The sequence below is a fragment of the Leopardus geoffroyi genome, chromosome C1 (genome assembly GCF_018350155.1).
Source record: "Leopardus geoffroyi isolate Oge1 chromosome C1, O.geoffroyi_Oge1_pat1.0, whole genome shotgun sequence".
NCBI classification, from domain to species: domain Eukaryota; kingdom Metazoa; phylum Chordata; class Mammalia; order Carnivora; family Felidae; genus Leopardus; species Leopardus geoffroyi.
The window spans coordinates 119198054-119216621 of record NC_059328.1 but is presented as its reverse complement, the minus strand read 5'-3'; the positions used below and the strand labels follow the sequence as shown (position 1 = coordinate 119216621).

The 18568-nt window shown below is 47.9% G+C and overlaps 2 long non-coding RNA genes across 2 annotated transcripts; both read right to left on the bottom strand.

Moving 5' to 3' along the window:
• Positions 1-282: 282 nt before the first annotated feature.
• On the bottom strand, positions 283-592 carry LOC123596732. Its single transcript, XR_006711834.1, has 2 exons — positions 534-592; positions 283-434 (listed from the first exon to the last, which is right to left on the bottom strand). It is a non-coding gene; the product is annotated as an uncharacterized LOC123596732 (long non-coding RNA).
• A 14807-nt stretch (positions 593-15399) lies between these two features.
• On the bottom strand, positions 15400-18533 carry LOC123598813. Its single transcript, XR_006712803.1, has 2 exons — positions 18030-18533; positions 15400-17614 (listed from the first exon to the last, which is right to left on the bottom strand). It is a non-coding gene; the product is annotated as an uncharacterized LOC123598813 (long non-coding RNA).
• Between the last annotated feature and the right edge of the window lie 35 nt (positions 18534-18568).

Below are 18568 nucleotides of genomic sequence, written 5' to 3'. Positions count from 1 at the left end.
GATCTTGCAGTTTGTGAGTTCGAGCCCCGCGTCAGGCTTTGTGCTGACCACTCGGAGCCTGGAGCCTGCTTCTGATTCTGGGTCTCCCTCTCTCTCTGCCCCTCCCCTGCTCACGCTGTGTCTTTCTCTCAAAACTAAATCAACATGAAAAAAAAATTTAAATAAAAATTCTTTTAGGGAAGCACGGGTGGTAAATACAAAATTTAGGAAGGAATACTCACATACAGTACTTTTTAAACTACATTCTAAAGGGAAGAGAATGAATGAGAAACCCAAAATTCAGTATGCTTTTTATTTCCAGGGAAGCAACGAGGATGAGATAACGTAGGCGCTCACAAACTTTCTTCTTAAGCTGTGTGGTGGGTTAGCAGTGCACCTCCCATTATGGTTTCATAATTTACAGATATGTTTTTTTTGTGAAGAGTTTATCATATCTGCACACGAAGAGGAAAAAAATGAAAATGTAATTCTCCCCTTTATCAGCCATTTGCTCATTCACTCAGCCACTCAACAAATAGTTGTTGTGTGCCTACCATATGCCAGGCACTGGGCGAGGTTCAAGGGCAGGGCAGTGAACAGAAAAGACACCGCTCTACCCTCTTGGGGAGCCCAACCTCCAAGGACTGGAGATGGTGCTGAGGGTGAAGTGGCTTTTCAACATCCGCAGAAGAGCCAGCAGCATCCACAGTCAGCAAATCAGGAGTGTGGGAGGAGTGGGAGATACCTTCCTGGTATCCCTTGACAGAGGTGGCTTTCAAATTAAGGCAATTAAACAGCCAACACGAAAGAGCAGAAAGGTCAGACTGGTGCTCCAAGACAGCGGCTCCCAGACACTGCCGACTTGGTTCCAAGAGGAAATTTTAACTTTCTTAAAAATGGAATATACACAGGGCGCCTGGGTGGCTCCATTGGTTGAGCATCTGGCTGTTGATCTTGGCTCAGGTCATGATCTCACAGTTGGAGAGCTCCAGCCCCGACTTGGGCTCTGTGCTGACAGTGTGGGGCCTGCCTGGGATTCTCTCCGTCTCTCCCTCTCTCTCTGCCCCTCTCTCACTTGCATGCTCTCTCTCTCAAAATAAATTTAAAAACTCAAAGAAAATAGAATACATACACACACACACACACACACACACACACACACAGATTATTCCAAGTTTATGTCTTCCCTCCATTTCTGTGTTAGGATCTCCTTTCATTTATCTATTGACAATGATGATGGACAGTTGCCAGGCTTTGTTATACTTTGGAGAAGTACCGTTTTGTTTAAAAAAATTTTTTATTAGTTTTCTTTATTTTTGAGAGGCAGAGAGAGATAGAGCATGAGGGAGGGAGGGGCAGAGAGAGGGGGAGACACAGAATCCGAAGCAGGCTCCAGGCTCTGAGCGGTCAGCACAGAGCCTGACTCGGGGCTCGAACTCATGGACCACGAGATCATGACCTGAGCCGAAGTCGGACGCCCAACCGACTGAGCCACCCAGCGCCCCACCGTTTTGTTTTAAATGTGCCTTACTTGGTAGAATGAAGACCTGGCGATTCCAAATCAATCTCCAAGATTTAAAGTATTCATTATTTAAATCTCAGAGTCACAGAACTGTTGTCCAGAGTCGTATTTGAACCCAACGCTTACTTTTCTGGAAGAGAATGTAGGGAAAGTGGGCAAGTGGGCTCACTCTGCAATAACAAGGAACCGACAGTGTCACGCGGTGGGAGAGAACTTGCCTGGGGTCAGGGGCGGCCCGGGCTGACCTCCCAGCACGGCTGTCAGGGTGGACAAGTTCAGCAGCTTCTCCTCCTGGGCTTGGCGTCTTCATCCAGCAGTAGGAGGTGAAAGCCACCACACAGGCCGTTGTGACAAGTACAGAGAGAATACGTGGATGGTAAAGGAAAGACTGCCTGTCACGAGAGCACTGCTGGCACCTAAGAGCATCCGTGCGTGTACTTACACGTGGGTGTGTATATACGGGCATCGTGCATATGCTTGCGCATATTATTACAAATACAGCTAGTCCTGCCAGGCGTCTCCATTACAGAGCCAGCCTGCAAGGAGTTTTGTCTGAAGCTCCAGCGATCCTTTGGGTGGAGTGAGCGGTGTCCAAGGTCAGGTGCTTAATTGGCTGGGCTCTTCTTTATCCTGTCGGCCAGGGAGCCAGCACCCGCACTCATTTTATGTAGCCCGCCTTCGCCATCTCTGCCATTCCAGATGGTGCCGGGGCCTTACTGCCTTTATATCAACGTTTTCTGCAAATCGACTCACTTTCTCCCTTGAATACATTAATTTTTAAAGCACTCCTGTGGAGAAGCAGCATAGCACAGAGGTGAAGAACACAGAGTCTAGGGCCAAGCTGTCAGGGTTTCGACACTGCCTCCACCACTTTGGAGCCTTATTTAACCCCTTCGTGCCTCGGTTTCCCCATCTATAAAATGAGGGCAATTGTCGTTCTTATCTCAGAGGTTTATAATTAGGTTATGCGAATCACAGCACTCTCTCTTTAGAAGCCTTTATTTTTTTTTTATTTTTTTTTAACGTTTATTTATTTTTGAGACAGAGACAGAGCATGAACGGGGGAGGGGCAGAGAGAGAGGGAGACACAGAATCGGAAGCAGGCTCCAGGCTCCGAGCCGTCAGCCCAGAGCCCGACGCGGGGCTTGAACTCATCGACCGCGAGATCGTGACCTGAGCCAGAGTCGGACGCTTAACCGCCTGAGCCACCCAGGCGCCCCTCTTTAGAAGCCTTTAAAATGAGACTTCCGGAGAGTAAGTGCCATATAAGTTGGCTACATAAGTACCTCTAGTGTCAGTGGGAAAACCAGCATCACTTGCCGTAAAGGCTTAAATAAAATTTTAAAGATAAAAACGAAATGGTGTTATTAAATTCTAGTTAGATATTTACCTGCTAAAACACTTAGTGGAGTAGCCCTGGTCTTCTTAAAAATGTAAAACAGGGCACCTGGGTGGCTCAATCCATTAAGCATCCGACCTCAGCTCAGGTCGTGATCTCAAGGTTCGTGGGTTCGAGCCTTGCATCGGGCTCTGTGCTGACAGCTGAGAGCCTGGAGCCTGCTTCGGATTCTGTGTTTCCCTCTCTCTCTGCCCCTCCCCTGCTCATGCTCTGTCTCTCTCTCTCTCTCTCTCTCTCTCTCTCTCTCTCTCTCTCAAGAATAAATAAAACGTGGGGCGCCTGGGTGGCTCAGTTGGTTAAGCGCCGACTTCAGCTCAGGTCACGATCTCGCGGTCCGTGAGTTTGAGCCCCGCGTCGGGTTCTGGGCTGATGGCTCAGAGCCCGGAGCCTGCTTCCCATTCTGTGTCTCCCTCTCTCTCTGCTCCTCCCCCGTTCATGCTCTGTCTCTCTCTCTGTCTCAAAAATAAATAAACGTTAAAAAAAATTTTTTTTAAAGAATAAAATGTTTAAAAAAATTGTTTTTAATGTAAAACACAGAGGAGGCCATGAGGCTGAGGAAATCTTCAAGACGTGCCAGCAAACTGAGGCAGAAGACCTGGAGAAGAAGACAAGAATAACTTTCTCAATGTACTACCACCTGAAACCATCCCCTGGGGCACTACGAGTAGGCTCTACCTACTCTGGAAAGTTCTGGAAAGGCCAATTGGACGTAAAAAGTTGGGAAAGTGAGAGGCATGCTGAGGAAGCACATATAAACGGAGACAGGAAGCAGGAACCCCTGTGTTGATCCATTTATCATAACCTCCCCCCCACCCCCGTCCCGAGTTGAGAACGAAATACCTTATACTGATAGGCTGGCTCCCAGGCAGAGAATCTGTTTTCACTTTGAATTGAAGTTGTTGTACAAGGCGCTGCTGGGCGGGGTGGGGGTGGGGGTGGGGGGGTGGCTACCATCACCCACCCATCCTCCTCTCCGTGACTCACCACCTCCCTTCCCAGTAGGTAGGTGATTCCAGATGATACCTCACAGGCAACTTGCCTCCTAGTTTCTTTCACGGGCAGAGCCAGCTCAATTGTCATGTATTTATTCTTTTAACCACCAGTGTCACCTGAGAGGGCAGGCAAGAGCCGGGGACCCTGCCCAACCCCCAACCCGTTCTGTGCAGCGCGGTTACCAGCACCTGCAAAGCGTCAGTCCCCGCGGGGCCCTGATGGACGGGGTGAGTACCCCCGCCACAGTGCCCCCCCACCCCAAGAGGATTAAAGGTGACGTTTAGGAAGCAGAGCTCCATCCCATCCCCAGAGGGAAGGTGCCACAGAGCCATCAACACACAGTTCTGCATAATCAGTTCAACACCAGAACAACGAAAATGGGAAGGGAAGATTAAAAAGTAATCCAAATTTCATAGCCCTGAGGGGTGTGATGGAATGGGAAATCCGGTGAAAGCATAAAGCCCAGAATCATAAAACCCTCTCATCTGAGTCTTTTAAAACCTCGAGGCAGAGGTAGGAAACAACATTCCTGCCCTTAGAAGAATTACCTTAAGTCCTTCTGAAAGAGTGCCCACTTGTGATGTTCTCAGTGGAGAAACTGCGGGGGCTGGCCACTCTAGGCGAGTGTCGGGATAACTCCCTGGGCCAGCTCACAGTGGATTGAGAAGTTGAGAGCCCCCCTCCCAACCCCGGAGCTCTCTCCACAGGGTCCCTGGAAGATGCTGGCAACCATCTCCCTCCTGGCTTCAGGCAGGGTGCCAGCGGTGGTATCCAGGAGCAGCATGGGCAAGTGGGGGGTCGGGGGTGCGCAGGGATTTCACACCTGGCCACCTGCCAGCCCTCCCGTGCCCTGCTTTCTGTAACATGTTCGGCTAACCCCTGCCCTCTCCACCAGCACGCCTGGGTGCGAGCCCAGGGTTTATACCGGTGCTTTTTCCTCCCTCCATCCTTCTTGTGCACCTCCCTCCCACTCCTTTTTCTCCCCTTTCTCTTCTCCGTGCCCCGTTTCTATTTTAGTGCTTAAAGACCGAGATTGGAGGGTTTTCCCACTCTTGGGTACAATAATTGCCAAATCTGGAAAACAGAAATTGGGCTTTGACAATGGCACTGAATCTTGGAAACTGAAACTTCGCAGAAAGTCCAGAATACAAGCTCTATGTGACTGCATGACGAAATGCCCACAGACATTGAGGAGCGCGGCTGAGACAGAGTTGGCTAGCTGGTAGAATCCAGCTTTTCCACCCTGTCACCATGATATGTCACCATGATATGACAACAGCTTCAGACATCGTGCTGATGCCTCCTCTGAGCCACACAGCCTTTTCTCCCCCCAAACACTGGGGTTCCTAGAAGCCCCCCATGATGAAGCAGCACCCAACTTCAATTTCCCCATGCCCTCTCAATCTTCATGACCAGAAGAACTCATCTCGCTAATATCTTATGGCCTTTCCAGAATTTTCCAGAATATGTACAGCCTAGCCCTAGTGCGTGTGCCAGGGGAGGATATCAGGTAAAAAGTGTACATATCCAGCTACCTACCCATCACTGAGCCATACTGCGGGCAGGCCCCTGCCCAGCACCTGACAGACATCCTGTCATTTAATCTGGATGACACCCCAGGCAATGGGTGCTGTTGGCCTAATTTTACACATGAGGAAAATGGGGCTCAAAGTAAACTGTGCAGAGTCATAAAGACCCCAGAGGCTCTGTTCTTTTTTTTTTTTTTTAACGTTTATTTATTTTTGAGAAGAGAGAGACAGAGCATGAGCGGGGGAGGAGAGAGAAAGAGGGAGACACAGAATCTGAAACAGGCTCCAGGCTCTGAGCTGAGCTCCGACGCAGGGCTCGAACTCGCGGACCACGAGATCATGACCTGAGCCGAAGTTGGACGCTTAACCGACTGAGCCACCCAGGCGCCCCACCGGAGGTTCTGTTCTTAACTACCATGTCGCTGTGCCCATAGAATTCCCAAAGAGGGGCAGTCGGTTAAGCGTCCGACTCTAGATTTCTGCTCAGGTCGTGATCTCACTGCACTGACAGTGTGGAGCCTGCTTGGGATTCTCTCTCTCCCTCTCTTTCTGCCCTCCTCCCTCAAAATAAATAAATAAACTTTAAAAAAGGAAAAGAATTCCCAAAGAGATTTCAACGAATCACTGGGTTTGTGTGATACTAATTTAGGTATATTGTCAAATTACCTCCACCCTGAAAATACCGTTCCAGGTTTCCTCCTGCTGTAGTAACAACTACATGGAAACACAGAGGTACATCAGCCTGTGTTCATTTTGTATACTATGCATCATTTTGGGTTTTTTTTTTTTTGGTAATTTAATGGCTAAAATATTTCTCATGTTTAAAACTCAAATACATGTACACAGACAAAAAATACATATACTTCAGGTATTTGCCAACAGAATCTCAGCAGTTAACAATTTTCTAAGGATCCATCCTTTAGATGGAATTTCACATGAATGAATTTAGATTTGAGTACCTATAGGTAGTATAATGTGAAAGCCTCTAAAATTTCGAGCCTACGCTCTGTGACACCGGCCGTAGAGACCTTAGGCAGATTGGTGTATGTGAGCCTCCGTCTTCCCATCTGTAAGGAGGGGATGCGACGTCTATGATCCAGGGTTGTGCGCAACATCACATAAAGGCATTCGTACACAAAAAGCCCACCGCAGCCCTCACGACACATCAGCACCTTGTCGTTTCCTTCCCAGGTTTCCTTAAATAAGGGATACACATTTGTTTGCACAGCCTTACTAAATTCTTAAAAATCAATAGTCATACCCAATTCACGTATATATACCTATATATAATAAAATTATCCGCTGTGCATAAAATCATGTGAAAAGAATGACACAGTAACTATCCACTGACATTTTATTTAACGTGATAGAGTGCCACTGTCTTAGTACAAAGTGACCTTAACCGCTTTGAAAGTCCTTATTTTTCCTGCCACAAATCATACGGTGAAGGAAGACCTTCACCAGGGTCATGTAATTCGTAAGGGCTTCTTTGGGAATATGTACAGGCATCTTTGGGGACTTTGAAGGAAAGTCTCAGTAATTGGTTTTAATGAGGCTTTTTTCCCGCACAGGACCTATCCTGTCTCCCTTTTTATGTGTCAGGCCCATAATGGCAGGGACCACATTTTCTCTTTTGTATCCCCTAGCCAAGCCAACTCAAATCAACAAAAACATTTTAAACAGATAGTGCATATCCAACACTATGTCAGGACACGGAGAGAATATAAAAGACGCAGAAAATTGTGGTCCTAGCTGTGAGGCACAGATAATCTCGTCAGGCAATTTTGGCACAGGCTGAGTTATCTGGATATTATTGCTGGTATGTGACTTCCTTAATGTAAGTTCCAGAAAGCCCAATAGCTTTTAGAAGATTATACGATGCAATAGGGAAAGTGAATCCATTCATTCGTATGCAAATAAATAGACCTATACATTTATTAAGTCCTGATATGTGCCAAGCAGGGGAGCTACAACAATAAGACTTGAGCCCCAAACTTGGGGAGAGCCCCATCTTGTGGGGAAGATCAACATATGGAAAAGCAAGGCAACAGTGTGCTATAAGTGCTGTAGAAGACTGGCCAGGACATGGTGAGGACACAAAGGAGGGCAGAATTGAGTCTACTGACTGTGAAGTGATAGGGCAGGGGGGTCAGAGAAGATCTTGGAGACGAGCGGTCCTTGACTGCCTCCCAAGATGAATGGCAGTCGGGTGGAGAGGGGGTGGAGCATTCCAGAAAGCAGTGTGAGAATCCTGAGGTAGGTGGAAGCATGCTGTGTCCAGAGAGAATAGGTGGTGGGAACAGAGGAGGGCTTTGGGAGAGAGGAAGGGGTCGCCGAATCACTAGCAAGAGAAAAGGCTGGAGATGTGCTTTGCGATTAATCCAAGAAGTCCCCAATGCCATGCTAGAGCATGCACTTTATCCTGAAGGAAATGGGGACCCATCAGGTGGTTTTTTAAATGGGGGAGGGGGTGGAGGGGAGAGGGGACCGGGGTGGCTCAGTTGGTTGAGCGTCTGACTTCGGCTCAGATCACAATCTCATGGTTGGTGGATTTGAGCCCAGCATCGGGGGTCTCACTGCTGTCAGCTCAGAGCCCACTTCGGATCCTCTGTCCCTCTCTCCCTCTCTCTACCCCTCCCCTGCTCTCTCTCTCAAAAATGAATAAACATTAAAAAAAATAAACAGGGAGGGACACAGTCAGACTTGCATTTTTCTAAAACAGAGATCACTCCAGCAGCAAGTGTGAAGGATGGACCCGATGGATGAGAGTCTGTGGGGAAGGACACCAGACAGGAGAGTGTCTCAGTGGTCAAGATGAGAAATGATGAGGGCCCAAATCAGGACAGTGTCAGTAGAAAGAGAAGCGGAGGGCGTTCTTATGCAGTGTTAATTCCAGGAATTCTGAGCTGACTCATCCTGAGGAGGTATCAGAAAATAGTGAGAAGCAAAGAAGATACCACTCATGGTAGTTACAATGAGGAATTTTTTTCCAGCACACCCAGTGAGTATAAGAAGCCTCCCTTTTACGCTTAGAGTCCCTCCTGGCTTCCTTACAAAGACAGTGTGGTAGTTGGCTCTGAGCAGGCTCTAAACGTCCCCTCCATCACTTACTAGCAGGGTAACTGAGTAAATCTATGTAAAGTGCTCTGGTGAGGCCCCACACGGACTACACACTCACTAAATACTAGCTATTAGGTACTAGCTGTGACTACATTAGCTGTTACTACACTATTACATGGTCTCCCTTTTCACGGCTTGGCTTGGCTTGCAGAGGTTGCTGAATCTGGTTGTGGGAAAGATACTCAGACGTGGCATTTTCAAATACGGCTTCTGCCACTCATAGGAGGTCTACATGAAGGGAGCAGCCACCAGCCAGAAGTCAAGCAACTAGCACACCCCAGTTCTTAACACATAGATGCCACAGGTTCCCTCTATGTACATGCCCCCCCGCCCAAGACCCACCCCTCACTGCACCCCTGTGCGCATGAGTGCACACACTTCAGAAGGTACTGGAAGGATGGCTAATCATATATTTTTTTCATAAGAGCTGAGACACACGGTCAAAAACAAGGGAAATTTCATTTTTTGTTCAGAAGAACAAAGAAGATTATGACCTTGAAGATCTGTAAAGGGGACATGATGCTTGTTCAAAGACATTAAGGATCTTTTTGATTACTTGAAGCTTTTCTTTTTTTTTTTTTTAAGTTTATGTATTTATTCTCAGAGAGAGAGTGTGTGCACATGCACATGTCACTCCCAGGCAGGAGACTGGAGGTTTATTCTCTGGGCTCTGGGACCTGGAACATTCTGGAGGAACAAGTCTCACCCAAACACAGAGCACTTGTATGGAGCTTTTAAACACCTCAAGCTTAGGAGCACTGGGGTAGCTCAGTCAGCTAAGCATGCAACTTTGGTTCAGGTCACCATCTCACAGCCTGTGAGTTCGAGCCCCGCGTCAGGCTCTGTGCTGACAACTCGAAGCCTGGAGCCTGCTTCAGATTCTGGGTCTCCCTCTCTCTGCTCCTCCCCCATTTGTGCATGTGCTCTCTCTCAAAAATAAATAAGTGTTTTAAAAAAATTAAAATAAATAAATAAATAAACACCTCAAGGTTAAATATAAGTGGACATTTAGGGAATGCCTCTACGATGGAAGAAAGAACCCAAAGCCAACAACTGGGAAAAGGAATGCAGAGAAAACAGAGACACTATGAGGAGCAGAAAAAACATTTAAATAAAATAGCAATTATTAATATCTTTAGAAGAAAAGAGAAGATATCACACCCATAAAATAAAGAAAGGATACGATAGGAAAGAAATACAGAACAAGAAGGAAATTGAAAATATGATAGCAGAAATATTTAAAAATAGAAAAATAAGGGGGTGGCAGAGTGGCTCAAGTTGGTTAAGCATCCAACTCTTGACTTCAGCTCAGGTCATGATCTCAAGGTTTATGAGTTCAAGCCCCACATTGGGCTCTGTGCTGACAGTGTGGAGGCTGCATGGGACTCTCTCTCTCTCTCTCTTTCTCTCTCTCTCTGCCCCTCCCCTGCTCTCTCTCAAAAATAAATAAATAGGGGCACCTGGGTGGCTCAGTCGGTTAAGCGTCCAACTTCAGCTCACGTCATGATCTCATGATCCATGAGTTCAAGCCCCGTGTTGGGCTTTGTGCTGACAGCTCAGAGCCTGGAGCCTGATTCAAATTCTGTGTCTCCCTCTCTCTCTCTGACCCTCCCCCGTTCATGCTCTGTCTCTATCTCAAAAATAAATAAACGTTAAAAAAACTTTAAATAAATAAACTTTTTTTTTTTTAAATAGTAAGATAAAACTGAGTAAACTTCCCAGGAAGGAAAACCAAAAGACAAAAGTTAAAAGTTTAGAGGAACAATCCTGGGAGTCTCATATCTGGCTAATGAAAATGCCAAAGAGAACAAACAAAACAGAGAAGAAAGAAATCACTAAAGAGCCTATACAAGAAAACTTCCCAAAACTCAAAGATACGAGTTTCCAAATTAAAAGTATCTCCCAAATGCCTAGTCCCCCAAATCTAAAACACACCCTTCACCAAAGAGAGAGGAGTTAGGTCAGGAAACAGTGGTAAAAGTCTTTCAGTATGATTGATTTTTTTTTGACTTGGTAAGAAGTTACACACATTTTTTAATTCTCAAAAAAGAGGGGTGGGTTCTTTTGATAATTTGGAAGTAGAGTTTCATTCTGTTCTCTATTTTTATTAAATTATCCTTTTGGCTGGTAACAGAAATTGAGTGGCTATATTATCTTTCCTTAAATATTAAACTGGGCCAACCCTAGCATGTTGTATATGAATTTGTGATAACAAACACATGTATAAAAGACATCTTTCTCTTTCTTTTTCTTTTTCTTTTTCTTTTTCTTTCTTTCTTTTCTTTTTTTTCTTTCTTTCTTTCTTTTTATTTCTTCCTTTCCTTTTCTTTCTTCCTTTCCTTTCCTTTCCTTTCCTTTCCTTTCCTTTCCTTTCCTTTCCGTCCTTAGTTTTTATTTAAATTCCAGTTAGTTAACATAGAATGTAATATTAGTTTCAGGTATACATCCTATTTCTTCCTTTTTTAAGTCTGATTCCAGGTCCCCATCTGGCTTGAAATTCAATCTCAGCCATTAATTGACCTTTCTTATCCTCTACCGCAAGGTTATGCAAAGGTCCTGGGGCGAAGGATTCTAGGATTCTCTTTTAGTCATCAGTTCACAGTGGCTTTCCCAGAGGAGACTATTGTTGCTATCCATGTGGTCCCGAGAAGCTGAGCAACCGGGCAGATCCTATGAGGAATGGAGGTCTGGAGTCTTGAGTACAGTGGGAGGGCTTGTCCAGTTGGGGGTAGCAATTTCCTCCCCAGAACACACAAAACTTCCAGTGGTAGAACTTGCCCTATGGAATCATTCCAGCCTCCTGCCTGCTCCTCCTTCCCCTCCATCTCGAGACTTACGGCAAAATCTGCCCGACCAGCTAAGGCTCCAGGAAAGACCGAAAGAATCTGCCTTCAAACTCTTCTGCTTTCAGTCTTAAAGCACCCCTGGGTGAAAACACCAAAGAGCCTGACCACCTTGGAATGACGGGAGAAAAGAATACAGAGAATTGCATACAAATTCCTATCTCAATAAATTACTCTGTCCCCTTGCTCTGGTGACTTGAGGAAGGCCAGTCAGCAGAACCTTTGCACACGGGTCTTAACATGTTTCTGTCACACATGGGAGACCTGAGACCAGGGACTGCTCATGAGGTCACGTGAGCCCCATTCTGCCAGGGGCTGTAACCATTTGGAAAAGGAAGAGCTGGGAAGGAGTTGATGAGCTCCCGCCTGGTGCGGGCCTTCCTAGGACTGTCACATGTGACCAAGCCTCTCCTCAGCATCTTGGCCTGCAAGCGTCTACCAGCTACGGCGTGTGCATTAAAGAGGTAAGTGGCACTGACAGGACTGAGGACCGCAGTTAGACCCCAAGAGAGTCCCCAGAGCTATACAGAGACCCTGCCATCTCGGGCCCTGCCCTCCGCCCTAGAGTTTTCTTCCATCGGCCAGACTCGAGCTGAATCATGAAAAGAACATGCAGAGGAAGTTCTGCACTGTGGCAGGCTGGTTCTTTATTCTGTTCACTACCTAACAGCTGGATTTCTTTAATAATCTAGAAATAAACAAGGCTTTTTGTAAACTATTCAAAGGGTTAATGGTATCGCCTCATCGCGTGTGAGCACTTCCAGCCTCCAGAAGGGACGAGATACTACCTCGTGCAAAACAACTGCCATGTCCCTGAGGCGGCAGTCACCCTGCTTCCAAAGCTCTGGGCTCTGCTGCAAACTCACCTTGTCACCTGCAGAAGGATCGTTTCCAAGCCCCTCCGCCGAGCACAATGTCTTCTCTAACATCACTGGTTTGGAAAGGGATTTGTTTAAGCATCTAAGCTCAGCTAAACAAAGGGAGTTGCACACAACGCAGTATCCTTGGAAGCTTTAACAAAGGATCTATTAAAACTTGCTTGCCAATTTTCAATCTTTAGCTTTCAAAAGTAATGCTCGACAAATAAGCAGGGGAATTTTCCAAAGCGTTAATGCGTTGTTGGTATTCACTTTAGAAATAAGTAAGATTATTGAAGTCTAACCGATTAAAGCTAGTATTGGTTTTGAAGTAATCAGGCACTGACTTTTGAAAGAAATCTGAATTTGAGGCAGTAGCCGTCCCATGATCACTTTCGAACAAGAGTACAACATTCCATACCATTTACAGGCTGAAGGCTTTGACTTTCAGCTAAAGGACTCCAAGGCTGATCTGACAGGTGGACAAACCTCCCCAGCAAAGCACAGTCACTGACAAATGCCCAGCCCTCTCGCCCTTGAGACTCCGAGGCCCAGGCAGACTCTGCTGACACCTGGTGGCTGACCGTGAGTTCAAAGCTGATTTCCCTCCACCTGACCTGCTGCCTGGATTTCTAGTCCGTGTAACGAACACCTGCTAAAACAGCAGGAAAGGTGTTTTGTGGAGGAAGAGCTGCTCTACAAGATCTAAAGATTAATAGGGGGCCTTAGCACCACTGAAGAAGTCTGGGCAGGTACCAAGAATATTCACACTGCAAAGCCTGCCTTTGCAAAATTGTTCTTCCCAAAGATATTTGTCTGAGCAACCTCTGGATCCACTTCTGCATCTGTTCATTCTACCACGCCTCCCCTGCTCCTGTTCTTTATGGCCAAAGAATACAGAAAGGAATGGCCTTATTCTTACAAAAAGGAAACTTAAATGGCTCTGCTGTTGTTAATGAACTCAACCCTAATTGGGAAAAACTCCAACCAGAAGAAAGAGGACAAGCACAGGAAACATTTGACTGGTAACATTTTGACAGGTAACATGCCGAGCGTTAGCTTCATTCAAGGGCAAGGCTCCCAAGGAAAGGGAATGTGAGGGAAGGTTTTGTGGAAAATGAAAAGTTGAGTCCTTGCCTGGGTCCCAGGAGCAGTACTGGGCAGTATTATGGGAGATGACAGGTGCAGGTGGAAGGGAGAGAATTCACAAGCAGTGGAAAATACCTGACTTGTAGGAAAAGGCCTGGCTTTACTTCCCAATGTGCTTCTCTCTTTTGAGAGAGAGAGAGAGAGAGAGAGAGCGAGCACCCACACGCTCGAGCAAGTGGGAGAGGGGCAAAGAAAGAAAATCTTAAGCAGGCTGTATGCCGAGGGCTAAGCCCTATGTGGGGCTCAATCTCACAAGCCTGAGATCATGACTTGAGCTGAAATCAAGAGTCTGATGCTTAATTGACTGAGCCACCCAGGCGCCCCACTTCCCAATGTTTGATGTGGGATAACCTTTCATTCTGTGCCTAAACCTTCCCTCTGTGCAATGAATCTTTTTTGTGCAACAGCAACGTGACAGTTGTCCCCAAAATAGAGTATGTGTGTGCCAGGCACTGAGCCAGGTCATCTGACCAAAACCTCAGAGCCCTTCTGTGAAGTCAGTGCTATCATACCCCATTTAATGGGGAAAGAAACTGAGACGCAGACAGACTGGGTGGCTGGCCCGAGGTCACACCTCCCAACTAGTGACAACATATGCATTCTTCTAACCCAGGGCCGTCTGCCTTCAAAAACCCTCCTCTTTCCTCCTTCCTCACACTCACCAAAACCAAACACTGGGGGAGAAACAGTTCCGATCCATGCCAAAGTGCACTACTGGCCATTTTGAATTTGTGTCATTTCAAAATGTCACCACAAGTTCACTTCTGGGTCACTTGTAAAACAAGCAACTTTGCTTTAAGGTAAGTGGGTGGCGGGGGGCGGGGGAGGGGGGAGATCCTGCTGTAATTTGTACAGTTGTAGGATCCACGGTTCAGTTCCAGCAGAAACCGAGTACAGCTTTCCAGGGACAGTGCAAACAGAAACAAATGACAGTCTAGGCCACCTATGTTGCCTCTTGTGAATAACCACCATGGCGCTTTTTCCAGCCCACGCGAGAACCCCGCTGCAGAAAACACCTGGCAGCAGAGGGAAGACACAGGTGCCACAGCACCCAGCTTCAGGCCAGTAAAAACCAACTAACTCTTGATGAGATGTTTCCTCTCACGTTCAATTCCTCAATTCCATCCGAGACACATATGCGCGCAGGACTGCTGACCAATTACAGCCTACGTCCGTGTATAAATGCGGATGGCCGTTCTTCAAGTGCAGAAGCTTCTCGAGTTTGTCCGATCGACACGGGTCTCCTTTGCTATGAAATGAGCTTCAAGAATCTATAAAGTTTTGCTTTCAGGCTCAAATACAATCTCAAGGTCATTCATTCATTCAAGAAATATTTATGCTGCCCCACTAAGTGCCACAGACTTCTATACACTGGGGGCATTCTAACAGCAGGAGACAGACCAGAAAAAGATTTTTTTTTTTTTTTTTTTTTTAGAGTTAGAGGGGCAGGGAGCGCTGCAGGGGGCAGGCTTTTGCTATTTTATATGGGGTGAGCGGGGAAGTCTTTAACAGCATTTATGCAGACACCTGACAGAAACGAGGGCAACTCACAAAAATAACGAGGAGAAAAGGCATTGCAGGCAAAAGGAAGAGTGAGTGCAAAGGCCCTGGGCTATGAATGTGTTTGGCATGCACCAGGAAGAGAAGCAAGGCCAAAGTGGCTATTCAGAGACAGGAGAGATGCCGGTTGAAGTCACATAAGCTTAGGGGCTGATCACATAGGACCTCACAAATCTCAGCAAGAAATTGGCTTTTTTCCTCAGCAAAGCATGACAGGATTTAGGTTCTGGAACAATCACTGACTGCTGGGGGAGGGTCACCATAGCAGGGCAAGGAGTAGGAGCAGGGGGTCCCAGTTAGAAGGCTCTTGCAGTAATTCAGGGGAGAGATGGTGATGCCTTGGACCAATCAGTAGCAGGGAAAAAGGCGAGTCGAGGCTGGAGGCTGGATATACTTCGGAGGTGGAATTGACAGGGCTGGCTGATGGACTGGATGCGGGATAGAAGAGGAAAAAGAAAAATGTCTCCAAAGTTCTGGGTCTACACAAATGGACGAGGGTTCTTTCCTTCGGTGGGGAAGACTGAGGGGCGACCAGGGGACGGGAGAGAGCTCAGAAGCTTGTTCTCTGACATGTTAAAGTCTGAGATGTCTGTTAGCTCATTCGCCACCTTAATGGAGATATAGAGTGGCCAGTTAGAGGTACGAGTGTGGGGCTCGGGGGAAGATCTGGGCTGTGGGGTAAAATGAGGAGTTGGCAGCATGTAGTTGGTGTTGAAAGCTGTGAGATGGCCGAGCTCATCACGGAGGTAGATGCAGTTAGAGAAGCCAGGGGGACTGGGCGTTCCAGTATTGGAGGAGATAAGGATGGGCGGAGGAAATGAGGTTGAGTGGCCAGTGGAGCACGAGGAAGCCACAAGAAGCAGGGGTTTGCAAAAGGAAGGTGTCCGTTGCTTTTGTGTCAAATGTCCCTGACAGGTGGACTCAAACATGGAGAAGCACATTCCTCTGGAAACAGGGGAACCACTGGTGACCCTGCCCGGCGCCGTGTCACTAGACCGAGGGGGACAGAAGCCCAACCAGAGAGAGTTCAAGAGAAGCTGAGAAGTGGAAAAAAGGAGGGTGTGCAGAACTCTGTCAAGGGTTTGTGTTAACAGGAAGATGGGAGTCACCCCAGCATGTTCACATGCCGGTGGGAATGACCCGGAGGAGGGGCGAGGACAGCACTGTGGTGGTGCTTGGGGGCGGGGGCGGGGGCGGGGGCGGGGAGGATGCCCAGATGGAGGACAGACTTGGAAAGGGGCACTGCTGCTGGCTCACCACCGTCACAAGCAGGGAGACACGGTAGTGGGAGCAGGAGCAAGCCACCCGCCGATGGCCTGTTTTCTCAGTGAAACAGGAAACAACAGGAGCAGCCCTCAAGAGGAGAGGAGGGGTCAGGGTCGAGGGTCGAGGGTCAAGGAGAATGTCCACTGGAGGACGAAGGAACCAGGGACGTGCGGGGTTGCTGGGCAGCGTTAGGAACTTACTGGAGCCCGGCACTCATGAACCAAAGCTTTGTCAGTCCACATGCTTGTATCCAGCCGTGTGCAGGCATTCCAGGCACAGAGTGGGACTAAATCCAGGGGCATGGCGGATGAGGAGCAGAGAATCTCCGGGGAGGGGAGGGGCAGTGAAAAGGTGGTAGGGGCCACGAACTCTAGGCCCGGCGAGGCTGAAGAACCGCTGAGGGGGTGGGCACTGGAGGGGGAGGGACGGAAGGGCAGGGGGCCACGGTTGGAAAATGAGAGGTGTAGATATGAAGACCGTGTTGCCTACTGGGGTGTGGCTACTGATGATGACCATGGCTAAGGTGTGACTGCGGGAGCAGGAGGCCGAGACGGAGTACGGGATCAGCACATCGCAGCCAGGCTGGTCAGTGACCTGAGAGCCCCGCGGTACTGTGAGGCTTGTCTGTACTGAACCCCGACCAGAGCGGTACTGGAGAGGTGACGGTGAGCCAGGAGCTAATATGGTGAAGGAATGGGGGGCGGGCGGCCGGGGGCCTGCAGGCGTCTGCAATGGGGGGTGGGAGGTAGGCAGTGCATAGTCTGATGGCACTGGGAGCAAAGTTGGGGGTTACAGGGAGGAGGAAGGACAAGGATTAGGAAATTAAATGAGTCTTTTTGTTTGTTTTTCGCTAAACAGAATTTAACACTGAAAGGATAGGAGAGAGCTCGTGATCTTTCTGGTTCCTACCACGAACTCCCCTCCCACAAACGCTGGCGGGGCACAGAGAGAGGTGGAGGGTGGCAATGAGTTTGATAGTGTGGGTCCAACGTGCGCGATGGGGGCTGCCCGGGCCTCCAGAACCCAAGACCCACCGCCTTGACGGTGGAGTTCAAAATATTAACCTCCAACCAATTAAGGAACTATCCTGCCAGCTTCAGTTACTCATGCTAATCTAATGAATCAGGAGAGTTCTGAGGAAAGTAAGGGAAACTGCGAGCAACCAGTAATCAGAGCCCTGCCCCCAACATGCATGCACACACAACAAAGAAAAGATGACAAGGGTCGTACCTTGAACACCGTCATCCTCACACTTCTCTTCCCGCTACAGATGCGAGTCCACAGTCTCAGACACCGCCTCCTTGCCTCCATATGCAGAGGCAGTTTTCCAAAGGGGCCCAGGCAAAGCTGCCTCTCTGGGTGTCCCAACGAGGCAGGAACATCCTCACCTCCCCTGCCTGTGTGTGGAGGAGGCAGAAAGGAAAGCAACTAAAACAGCTTTGCTGAGGGAAAGCTCCTCAAACTCACATACAGCGAGGCTTAGCTAAATGTGGGACTAAACGTGGGACTAGGGCCTGTATGTTCCTGTGGCACAAGAACAATTGAAAAGGGCACAGAACCATGTAGAAGGGGTGCCAACCAACAACAATGGGACAGCGTCTCCTGGCCGACACCTTTGCTACCATGTTTCTCCAAGGGCCCAATATTGCTAAGTATGGCATTTGAAGGCAGGAGGAACCTGTTCTGTGACTTCTCAGGTTTTAGGTCTTGGGCGAGTGTCTTCATGTCTGAGAGCATCAAGGTTCTTGGTGCCAAAATAAAGTTGATGGCTGCTGCAGTGCTCATAATAAGCATAAGACACTGTGCACTTACCTTTGTGCTAGCCCTGCGTGCCCCGTAGGCAATGTCTTGCTCGATCCCCAAAACTCTGTGAGGTGGGCATTGGCTTCTCATTCTACAGATGGGGTTCTGCTCGGAGTTCTTTCCAACTTGAGGACTTATGAGATCATACTTACGACACCTGCAGTGTCTGGAACATAGTGATGATTCCAAAGGAAAAGGATACTCCTGAACCGTGTTTAAGAGAATGAGAACATTTTAAATATCAAATGATAGCGCTTTAGAACGCATGTGTAAATAATGAGATATATGCAGAAAAAAGTATGGCATATCGGGCTACGCAAAGGAATGACCTTGGAAGAAGGGGATTTTTACTTACCTTAAAAGTTGGTGGTTTTTAACAAGCAGATGTTACCTGCTTGTTAACCAAAATTGGGGAGGCTGGGGGCTCAGTCGGTTAAGCGTCTGACTTTGGCTCAGGTCATGATCTCACAGTTTGTGGGTTTGAGCCCCGTGTCGGGCTCTGTGCTGACAGCTCAGAGCCTGGAGCCTGCTTTGGATTCTGTGCCTCC